The sequence below is a fragment of the Rhyacophila brunnea genome, unplaced genomic scaffold (genome assembly GCF_057557595.1).
Source record: "Rhyacophila brunnea isolate RB1 unplaced genomic scaffold, BYU_Rbru_1.0 scaffold_14, whole genome shotgun sequence".
Lineage (NCBI taxonomy): Eukaryota > Metazoa > Arthropoda > Insecta > Trichoptera > Rhyacophilidae > Rhyacophila > Rhyacophila brunnea.
Window position 1 is genome coordinate 28292365 of NW_028232796.1, and position 11484 is coordinate 28303848.

Genomic DNA, 11484 nt, shown 5'->3' on the forward strand with positions numbered 1-11484 from the left:
AAGATATCATGTAGAATGGTGTCAGACTCTTGTCAGTTACTTTCAAATGGCCGTTCCAAAGTGATTTGGTCGTGCCCGCAATGCCAGAAGAATATGTCCTTGATCTATAAGCCATCATGTTTCAATTATTCTGACATGGTTATCAGTATTTTTTAATGACTATACTTCTACCACACTAAAAACTTTCTTGAATCACCACAATTATTATTTTAATACCAAAAGTTCACATAAAACCCTCTAGGTAAAATCTTAAATCTTGTATCAAAAAAAAATATATAATTATTCTCAAATAGGAAAGAATAGAAAGACAGATCTAGAAAGACAAACACCTGCGAGTCTATTCTATACACAAGCCTACTTTCGGTCCGCTACGGCAGCTAAATAGGGTAGGAAAGTATATAATTCGATACTTTCCTACCCTATTTAGCTGCCGTAGCGGACCGAAAGTAGCCTTGTGTATTGAATAGACCCACTAGTGCCAGGTATAAAATCATGTAAGTAATATCATTGCCTCGATTTAATCACAGAGCTGGTGAAGTTTGGTACCCATGACACAATTTTATATTTAGTTCGCATAAGTAAGTCATAAACGGACCCATAATTCAAATGATAAGTGCACCCGGACAGTGAAAAATGTGACTCGAGTCCCATTTGGCCTACCTTTTATCAAATTATATTATTTCTAATAGGTAAGTTTTCTGCAGTTTTTCAAAATTATATTTTTAAGGAATTATTATTGTTATTTTCTTGATTAGAAGAGACGCAGTATTAATAGTAAACAAAGTCTGAGTGTCGCCATTGTGATTGATTTATTAATACGTATAAGTTTTTTTTATTCTGTGACGGTGTAAACTTCAAGTACGTGTGTAATCAAGCACTCATATTGAAAATTGATAAAATAATAAAATTATATAGATAATGATTTTACAGCAGAGATTAAGAGGGTTTCAAATTAATTTTTGGTACTTAGAACATATTATCTTGATTATTCTAAAAAGTTTTTAGTGTCATCAAATATTGATGTCATAAAAAAAAAATAATAACCACGTCAGCATTGAAATCTGTAGGTCTGTTTTCACGATTAGTAAAGTTATAATGTAGGTTTTACTATTGTTTATCTAAAATCTAAATGCTCTAAATTAATAATTGTGCGAGTATATATATAAAAAAAAATATGTTTGTAACAATATTGCAAGGTGTTTTTACATGACAAATAAATCTCAGAGCACTAAAGTGATGATTGTTCAAAATATGAAAATGACTTTCATGTATTTAGACTACAAGCCAATAAAATAAGATTTCTTTCAACGTCTTCATAACAGTCATATATGTGTGAATTATTCTACGTACATAATAATATGTTCTGATAATCAGTTTGTATCTATTATGACACAGATATCAAGATGTCATTTCTAATAAAATAATAAAACACACCTTGAAGGCATGATTATTCATTTTCATTTCATTGTTATTTATATTCGCAATTAATTTACGGAATTTTATCAAAACTTATGTTATATTATGGTTTTATACCATATTCGCTGTATTGGATAAAATTCAATAATAAATTCATATTATTGTAATAGTGGTATGTAAATAAATTAAATAGTTTTAAATCTATATAATTGAATATCAATTAGGTCTGAAATAGTCCATTTAAAAGAGCATTGTTAATTGAATGTCAAATTAAATTTTTACAGCTAATTTATAGAAACGCTCAAGACTTATTTACACAATAATTATTATCATTATTCACTTTTATTTTTCTGATAATTTTACATGTGATTATTTATCATGTATTGATAAATAATAATAATTTTTTAAGTATATAGTTATAAAATGTATCTTTTATCAGTTGTTTATATGAAGCGCCTAGTTTCAAAACCCCCTAAAACGATTTTTGGTAGTTTTGAGAAAAATGAGAAAAACTCATATGTATGTATAAATCTGTGAACTTTATGTGTTTATTATTTAATTCGTACATTCTAAAGAGTATTTTGGCTTATCCATTTTAGGGGTATTTGAAAAGCACACCCAACCATTTTAGCGGGTTTTGTAATTTAACCTAATTTTTGATAATACGTATTGAAAGTTTTTGGCATTTTATAAATTTCAATCTTTGACCATCATATAGATAACAAAAATATCCATCTAAATACATATCTAACTCGAAAATTTTCAAAAACCATTTTACCCTAGTCGTTTTTTAGTAAATAGTATATTCCTTTAAAAAACAGTGGAACTTCGAACCGGAATTCATGTTTTCCTGATATTCGCACGGTTTCTGCAATCCCGTTTCATTTTAGTACATTATTTGATCACCAGTTTTACATTTTAATTTCCTGCGATTTAATAGTAATTATTTCAATATGAGGCTAATACTTCGATACAAACCTACCCTAGATAGCTGCCGAAAACAGTCTTGTATAAAGAATAGATATGCTGATGGGCAATGTTCCCTGTAAGGTGTGCGCGCGCACACCTACCAGAATGTGTCCGCACACATGTTTTCATCCCCCGCACAGTCCTCACACAAAAATATTGTGAAAGAAAGTTTTCTCTGCCAGATTAATAACTACATGTGTGTTCAGTGTATGTAACAAACAATTCAAGTGTCAAGCAACAATACGATTGCTTGCACAGTTACAAATAATAGTACAATAATTATAGGTTATCCCCTAAAAATGTCAAAAAGGAGTGGATGGGATATTTCAAATGCGATCATTAAGAAGAAATCCTGCGATAAATTTAAATTGGAATGGCTCTCTGAAATTGTTGAAACAAAAATGCCATCTTCAATGCATTCGCAAAAAGTAAGAATTGGTGATAGGGATATTTGTTTATTCGGAAACAGATGATTGTATCAAATGCATCATATGCTCCGCAGCAAATATGCAAGGAGAATTCACGTCTGGACAGAAGTGGATCGAATGGAGGTTGTATCTTCTAAAAAGGCATTTAAAGTACACCGGGATACTGTTAAGAAATTGAAAAATTTGAAAAGAGGTGGACTTCTGAAAATAATGACAGAAACACCTGAAGAACGAAAGAATAGGATTGAGATCGCTGAGTGCAAAAAATCTGGTTGCGATCTAGTCAAAGTGTTAATAATTGATAATGTACTATTGGCTATAAAATGAAATGCTTCTATGCTTTTTATGTACAAGCTGTTCATAATCATGTATCTAAATACACAGATATTCGCGAAAGCTGACGAAGTAAAAATTATGCGTTCGAATTTATCGAATGCATTAATGCAGTCATTAAAAAAGATTTTTTTGACGAAGTATGGCAGTCTAGGTTTCATACATTAATAAATTGTTGATGAAAGTACGGATACATCTGTGCAAAAAATGCTAATTTTGTACGTTAATTGCGAAATTAATAAATACCATAAAAATATAAGTTTTAATAAAAAATTGTATGTGCGTGTTTGTGGGTTGGGGGGGGGGGTCGTAAATTTACCGCACCGGATGAAAAGTGACATTGCTCAGATGCGTTGATGATCCGCACACACAATAGAAAAATTAGAGGGAACGTTGCTGATGGGTTTAATTTTCACTGCCCCACTTTCTTGTTAAAGTCAGTGGAATGTAAATTTGTTTGTTTTCGGGTTCTCCAGTAAAGTAGACAAACATGAGATACGTTTCTTTGACCCTAAAGTATGGACTGATGGTTATTAAATTATATTTTTTGTTTTATTTCAATTAATTTAAACTCTAAACCGCTCTAAACCTTAACTCACATTTGTGTCGAAAATCAGTTAGAGTTGGGACGTTGTTTGCTTTCTATGAGTTTACGACAGTGTTTACCAATATACACATCGCATATCGGCAAGGTTTGATAGCTTGGGGGCTGGAGACAAGAGTGGAAGGGTGAAGATGAGACAAGTCAATACAACATGCGCAATGTAAACAACGTCCATAATTGCGATCATAGACAATAAACACATTAAATACTTAGGAGGCAATATTAATGTTATATTTTGTCTAGAAGTTTAGCTCACATAAGTCAAGTGTAGTTAGTTATGCTTACGGGCCGCACAAAATTGTGTTTTTACTAATTGCTTTTCAAATGCAAATTAACACGTTAATTACAAAATTAATTAAAAGGGCCCGTAAGCATTGGGTTAAAATAATAATATCTACACTAGACTAGTCCGTCCCCCTGGCCACCTTCAGCCGTGTGCTACATATGTAAAACTATCACGAGTACTTATGCAATGTGTTTATGTTTCTTTATCTCAAAAAGTAGATCGACGACATTCATGTTTTTTTACATTAGCATCTGGAAACCAACCTGAGAAATCTTTTAGTGAAAGTTTCATATTGATTATAAACCTGATAAAACATAATTAATATGGAGAGACCCCATGTCTGGAGTGCCAATCCACTGTCAAATTGGAATAGAATGTATTGTCTCCCATTAGCACCCATGTATTTGAGTTGTCACGAGAATGACAGAAAAACTTAGCATAAAAACGTTGCAGATTCTAGTAGATAAGTAACAAGCAGAATGAATTATATATAAAGAAATTTAACTCACCTATCTCTCCTTCAATGTATATTATCATTAGGCCTCTTCCACTTTGTTCCATAATCCTGTGGAATTCATCACAGTTACGGTTGATTCCAAAGTGAGTGTTTTTATTCAAAGCTGTAGACACCGTGCTGAGTTTCCAAGAATTTCTCTCATTGCCAATCTTCTTGCTTTACCCAGGTCATGCTAGAACCAGTAGCTTCTTTGAATACATCATGTAGATGGTATACAGTGACTTCCCACAAACTTGATTTCCTTGAAGACGAGGCTGAGACTCTCTCTCTCTCGAGGCAGCTGTGGCATCTAGTCGAGTCAGGTTCAATGTTGAGATGAATTACATGATTGCTTAGAAATATGGATTCTTTTGATACGATGCCATTAGGAATGTCAAAAAAGCATCAGTACTTTATCTTTCGATATGACATACATACCTAAATGTTTCTATACAATACTGGTATCGGTGGTCTGCTCTGCTCTCTTATAATATAATCTATTCCAGACGGTCATAATACCAACATTTTTGTTAAATTTGAGTTAAGGTTGGGAGATTGTTTGTGTTTACAATAATATTGCTTGTCAAAAATATTAATATTATGTACCTACTAGATGGTTCTTCTGGGTATGGGGTCCAACGAAAATTGGTCGCTGTGATAAATGCTCTCTAAACAAAAACCGAGTGCTGTGTTGACAGCAGCTGGAACATCCTCTAATATCTTCAAAATCACATCCTGTGTGCTTGCACCCTTTCTTTATATCATGATCCGAGTACATAATATGGAAGGCGGCTCGCCCTGATGGTGCGATACATCAATACATCAACCGAACGCGTGCAAAGACTGTGATTTCAAGTACGCAATCATATTTGACTCGACGATCGAACGGTTGGAGGTAACCGTGAACTTAACCCATGTAGTTCTTTATCTGAATACGGCGAAGAACAAATCTATGTGCAGTACTGCATGTATTGACGCTGCTACTCTTCTGCAGGTTTCCGGTCTGCCTGTCAAGCTGGTGACCAAGTTTAAATACTTAGGTGCCATGGTTGCCGATGATGGCAGTTTTTCTAGTGAACTTGGAATCCGCATGTGGCAGGTTCTGCATTCAGCCAAATTGGAGTCTCGTGGATTTCAAGGCTGTATTCTGTGACGACCAAATATCGTTTGTTCAATGCGTGCATGCTACCCTTATGGCTGTGAGACATGGCATCTTACCAGGCACCAGAGATCTTGACTTTTGAGAATTGATGTCTCCGCTGAATCTTAGGGAAACATTAATATGACTGCGATACAAACACGTCAGCTCTCGGTGATTGAAATAGTCATGAAGAGACACTTTATGTGGTTGGGATATGTGTTCCGGATGCTGCCAGAGAGACACTCCGTACCCTTGCGGTACGACCTCTAGGATTCTGTTGCCTTAGTCGTCCCTCCTTCACGCTGCAGGTATCACATGGTGGAAGGCGCGATACGTGGCGATTAAGCCAGATAAGTGGTGCAATCTTGTGTTGGTTTACTATATGCCTTAATACTGGTCCATAACAGGGTGAGAGTAGAAGAAGTAGACACATTTTCACAATTTGGGACAAAACTATCTCTGATAATAATAATACAATGTGTTTGATTTTAATTGTTTCTTATTTCATTACTCTATTCTTATATTTGCAGAAATATGCAGATTGTCATATTGATGCTTGAGGCATTCATCTCAAAATCACGTAATATGGAAATGGGGTTATATATTTCAAGATGGCCGTACCGGCGTTTAATAAAAACTATAATATTTGGTGATACAATGTAGGTAACTATTCTTATTATTTTTTTTCCTTCGTATTGGATTCAATTTTCCTTATAATATATCTATTGTAATATTATATAATATGGCGGAAAAATATTTGTTCAATAAGCCACGTTGGGAAAAACGTTATTCATTATCAAGAAGCAATGCACAATCTCTAACCACACAACATCCCGGAAAGAAAACCACTCGCCACGTATCGCAAAAATAATCAGCACAACACACAATATTATTAATACACTCTTATCACTAATTATTTGTGTTAATTATAATAATTTTGCCAACAAGTCAAAAACACATCTACAGCAAGCCAAGCAATGGCCGACAGTGACATGAAGATGGTTGCTGCGTGAAATTTTTTACAGATGCGTAGGTGTTGTGCACGTGAACTTTTATTTCTATTTCTGTTTTGTTGATTAGTGCACTCTTACGGTGTTACTTAACACCTTCACCGTAAAATAAATTATTTTTAGTACACACTTATTGTCTATAGCAGGCATATGCAACACATCGATCACACCATAGGGTCAATAGGATTTGAGTCAATAAAATCTAAAAAGCAGGCACATTAAGTTGTAAAATATGATTTCACTAAGATTTTGAAAGATATGCATTAACCATCCCTCTGCATCTATTCTATACACGAGGCTGTTATCGGCAACTATCGAGGGTAGTTTATTATATTAATGTATTATAATTATTACAGTAAGTGCTAAGTTTTAACAGCACCTCTCTTGGCTGTGTTAACTTTTAGGGCGAGATAGACAGTTTTGACGGCCAACTTATTGTAACAATTATAATACCTCAATACATAAATTACCCTCGATAGGTGCCAATAGCAGTATTGCGTATAGAATAGATGCGCTGTTATTCCAATTCCATTAAGTACCCTCCGTCGATAGTATTACATGTCAGCTTATAATGTTGTGGGTCCCAGGTTCGAATCCTGGGTCTAGCAAATACACATATTGTTTTTCAATTTATGTTAAGAGTTAGGGTTGAGCAAGTGGTTGACATTAATTTCTCGTAAAAACAAAAATCTGTTATCCTCCTATTAAAAAACCTCCACTCTGTGGGGAGGCCCATATGATCTTATTAGGATCGGACTTGGCCAAAAGAAAATTTACCTGTGGGTCTATTCTATACACAAGGCGGCTATCGACGGTAGTTTATCATATTTATGTATTGAGGCAGTTAATTGTTACAATAAGTTAACTGTCTATACTGTGAAAAAGTGCTATGTTTTAACAGCCCCTCTCTTGGCTTTATTAACTTTTAGAGTGAGATAGACTTGACGGCTAACTTATTGTAACAATTATAATCCTCGATATATAAATATAATAAACTACTGTTGATAGCCACCTTGTGTAGAGAAAAGACCCACTGAAAGTCTTTGTCATATCAACCTTGAGGAAGCCCGCGTTAACTTATCAATTGTCATATCATTTGATTCGTATTGTATTACTCACGGTCTGCCGCAGGAATAAGAGAAAATGTAAATCCCCACACTTTAAACTGAGGCGTAGTTTTCCCTTACCATCGCACAGTAGGCGAATAATACATTTGTTGTTGTTGTTGAGCTATGCACGCAACCCCAAGGGGCAAAAAATACCTGGATGGTCAAAATTGAGATGGCTGGACTGTGCCACAGGAGATTTAAGAATGCTCGGTCAAAGTTACTGGATCATCCAGGATGGAGGAAGATTTTGAAGGAGGCTAAGACCCGCCCAGAGTTGTTGTGCCATAAATGATGATGCATATCGTCGCCGTAGATGTCAAGAGAGCCAGTCCACAAAATCATAATGCTGAGAAACAGGCGCACAAAGATTTTGTGTGACAAATAAAAGTAACATTTTTTAATTGAATTTTTTAATTTTTAAAGATATAACGGTGAAACTTTGAACATATTATTATAATATACTTTTTGGTGTTACCTTTTTATTTTGTACAAATAACCAAAAAAAAAAAGTATCTTAAAAGTTATGTGTGTATCTCTTGACCACTGAATATTGAAATGTACTAAAAATGTAGTCAAAAGAGTTTTGTGGCTTAAATCCATTGACCACTGCATCTTTGATGATTTTAAAATGCTTTTGTATACTTTACCCATTTCCGCCAAATTTGTGGCTTGGCTCCCTTGACATCTACGGCGACGATATTATCCCAAAGATAATATTTAATATTACTACGATAGAATGTAACAAACCTAGATCACAAGACAGGGTCAGCATGTTGAAAAAATTGAAAATAAATTGAATATTAAATAGTTTTCTTATTAGTAACTATTAAATTACATTATGTCTAAATAAATTAGCAGAAGCTTGTTCTTTTTCATGATTTAAGTAGGTACTACATAAATCAGTGGCGAGGGATGGAGGTAGGCTGTTCAGATTCGACATAAATAGTGCACACTAAACTTTATCAGTCCAACTTATACTTTATTATATTAGGCAGGGTTTAATTGAGTTTTAAAAACTAACAAATACTATCTACACATTGTAGTCTTAGTTTAACGAAAACAAATACGTTTGACTGACAAATTTTAGTGTGCACTATTTATGTCAGATCTAACAGCTTACCTCCACCCTTCGAAACTGACATACATAATTATTATCCTTGTGTTTGTTTCTTGGCCCACAGACTCTAAAACATTTTCTATTTCATCGACCCTGAAATAAACTCTCTCAATAAAACCACACTAAGATCATTACTCCTTTTTAAAATTTTATTCATTAAATAAAATATATAATACAAACATTCATTATATTACAAACTTTCTACACAGTAACCTAACTAACAAAGCACATAATAATTTAAATGAGATTAGAATAAACATATACTTAAATAATATTTTTCGCTAATGAGTTTCATTAATAAATGATAATTTTGCATTCAAATAAATTTTATAGCAACAGGATGTTTTCAAACGGTTCTGCCCTTGATAAGAATTCTGCGATAAATAAATAAAAAAAAAATATTACAAATTAATATTACATAAAAAAACATTGATAGAAACTTTGAGTCATTCGTTTTAACGATATAGTAACAGACATGAAGGCTGCCACTGATATTTAACCGATTTATAAGGTCGTTTATCGTGCGGGTACACATTTAAAAAATGAGGCGTGTATTTTCAAAGTGAACTTATTCCACTTCAACAAATGTTTGGCAAAAGCAACGAATAAAAAAAGAAATGAAGGAACATACCTACTGATTCATTGCGGTATAAAAACGGGCAACCAAATTCGTCATTTTGGAGAGTGACAATTTTGCGTAAACAAATATCACATGGTCTGTACGTGTGCGTATAAACTTCGTATGTGTTTGTAATTTTGTGTATCACGCAATGTCGGCCATATTTGCCGGCCTTTCTGGATTGCCTTGATTTGTATATGTGCTCATTCCTTCTTTTTTTATTCGTAAGGCAAAAGCCACAAAACTGTTTACAGTGTTGATATTACATATGTTTTTTGTATTGGAATAAGTTACTTTTGTAACTAACACCGATTTTGAAGTTGATTTTTATACCGGATTGAATGCTATTAGGTTCTTCTATACAAAAAATACTTGTTCAAAATTTTATCCTTTAACCGGATGGCTGCCAATGACGTCTTAAGACGCGAACTTTTCCGTGAACGGAATGCCGCTCATACAAAAATGACGTCTTTGGACGTCCCGCATGGGAAACTGGGGTAAATCAATTATTTTAAACATAAAAATATGTTGAACACACAACGACATATATTGGGAATGTCGTCACATACACAGAATTTAAACAGAATTCGTTTTTACCACTTGTAAACGTTTACGTTTGTACCACCATATATACACCTACCGACAGTAAAAATGTTAAATTCCGGCATTCATAACTCATTTTCGTCAAGTAGTGGAATAAGTTCACTTTGAAAATACACCCCTCAATAATTATGCTCCCTCTTTGAATAGCGCCAAGCAAGGCGAATGTACACAGTCACCATTGTGTAGAGAGCGACATACACGTGTAACCCGTCGCCGGAAAATGTTTGCCATACTTCGACTAGGTGTCAGTGTTAACACGCATCAAAAAGCACCAACACTGTGAAGGGGAGCATTACAGGTCAACACAGATTATTATTGTTGCAAGACATCACACATATTTTCTCCATAATATGACAACAATGTATGTTTTTACCATTGACATTTTAACTTGGACTATTTCAACACAATAATCTATTCTAAAAACATAATACGTCTGAATTACAAATTTCACTTTTACAGAGTACTGCAGTGAAGCACAACACTTTTGACATAGAACTACGTCTTTGTATTCGGCAAAAGTAGGTCACCAGCCGCTTGGTAATGATGTCCAAAAAAAGTGTTAAAGAGAATCGGTTATAAATTTTAAAGAAGTAAACATCTCTTCTGTTTGTGCCGAAATCGTTACCGGACTTTGGCGATGACTTCAGCCAATTTCTCCCTGTCTGTCCCTGCTCTAAATGAGGATAAAGTGCTGAGCTCAAACCAGTCTGTGAGGTTCTTCAGCCGGAACGTTCTTCTTCTATCAGGACATCGCTTACCGGAGATCTTTCCTTAAATAACAAGATGCAGAAGTGGATGTCTCTCGGGATCTCGATTATTTCTATGGTTTTTTTTTTCCTCGACATCACCTCAAGATTTGTAACTTTGTCTTTCCAGCTGATACGGAATATGCGTCTGTACATCCACATTTCGAAAGCTTCAAGTTTTCTCATTGATTCTGTGTGTCCACGCTTCCACTCTATATAAAAAATATAGCATCTAACCATTCTCATTCTCCCAGTCCCCTAACGTGGACATAAACAAAAAATAAAATAAAACAATCATCGCATTGTGTAACCTTGGTCTCGGACACTGCAATTAAGACGTATTTAAATTGAACGCACACGTCTGGAATTCATTTCAATGTTGTCATGCATTGAATTGAATGTGTTCAAATAAATTGGATTTTTCATTTAAATATATAATTTTAATTGAACATTAATATTTTAGATATTAATTGCATGAAATGAAAACATAAAAGTACTAAAATAAGATGGGACTGCAGAAACTATACTCAAATAGCAGAAAAATGTGAATTCCGGGCACGTAAAATCAGAGTTTTACCGTATTTCATTTAGTTGGTGGACCACATAA

At 34.1% G+C, this 11484-nt stretch overlaps 1 protein-coding gene across 1 annotated transcript in view; it reads right to left on the bottom strand.

Annotated features, from left to right (window-relative positions):
- LOC147075829 (death-associated inhibitor of apoptosis 1-like) overlaps window positions 1–6662 on the bottom strand; it is a 28205-nt gene extending 21543 nt beyond the window's left edge. The window contains exon 1 of the mRNA XM_085942145.1: window positions 4546–6662. The gene's annotated coding sequence lies outside the window, so the exon portion shown is untranslated. The remainder of the gene's footprint in view (window positions 1–4545) is intronic.
- Window positions 6663–11484: the final 4822 nt, after the last annotated feature.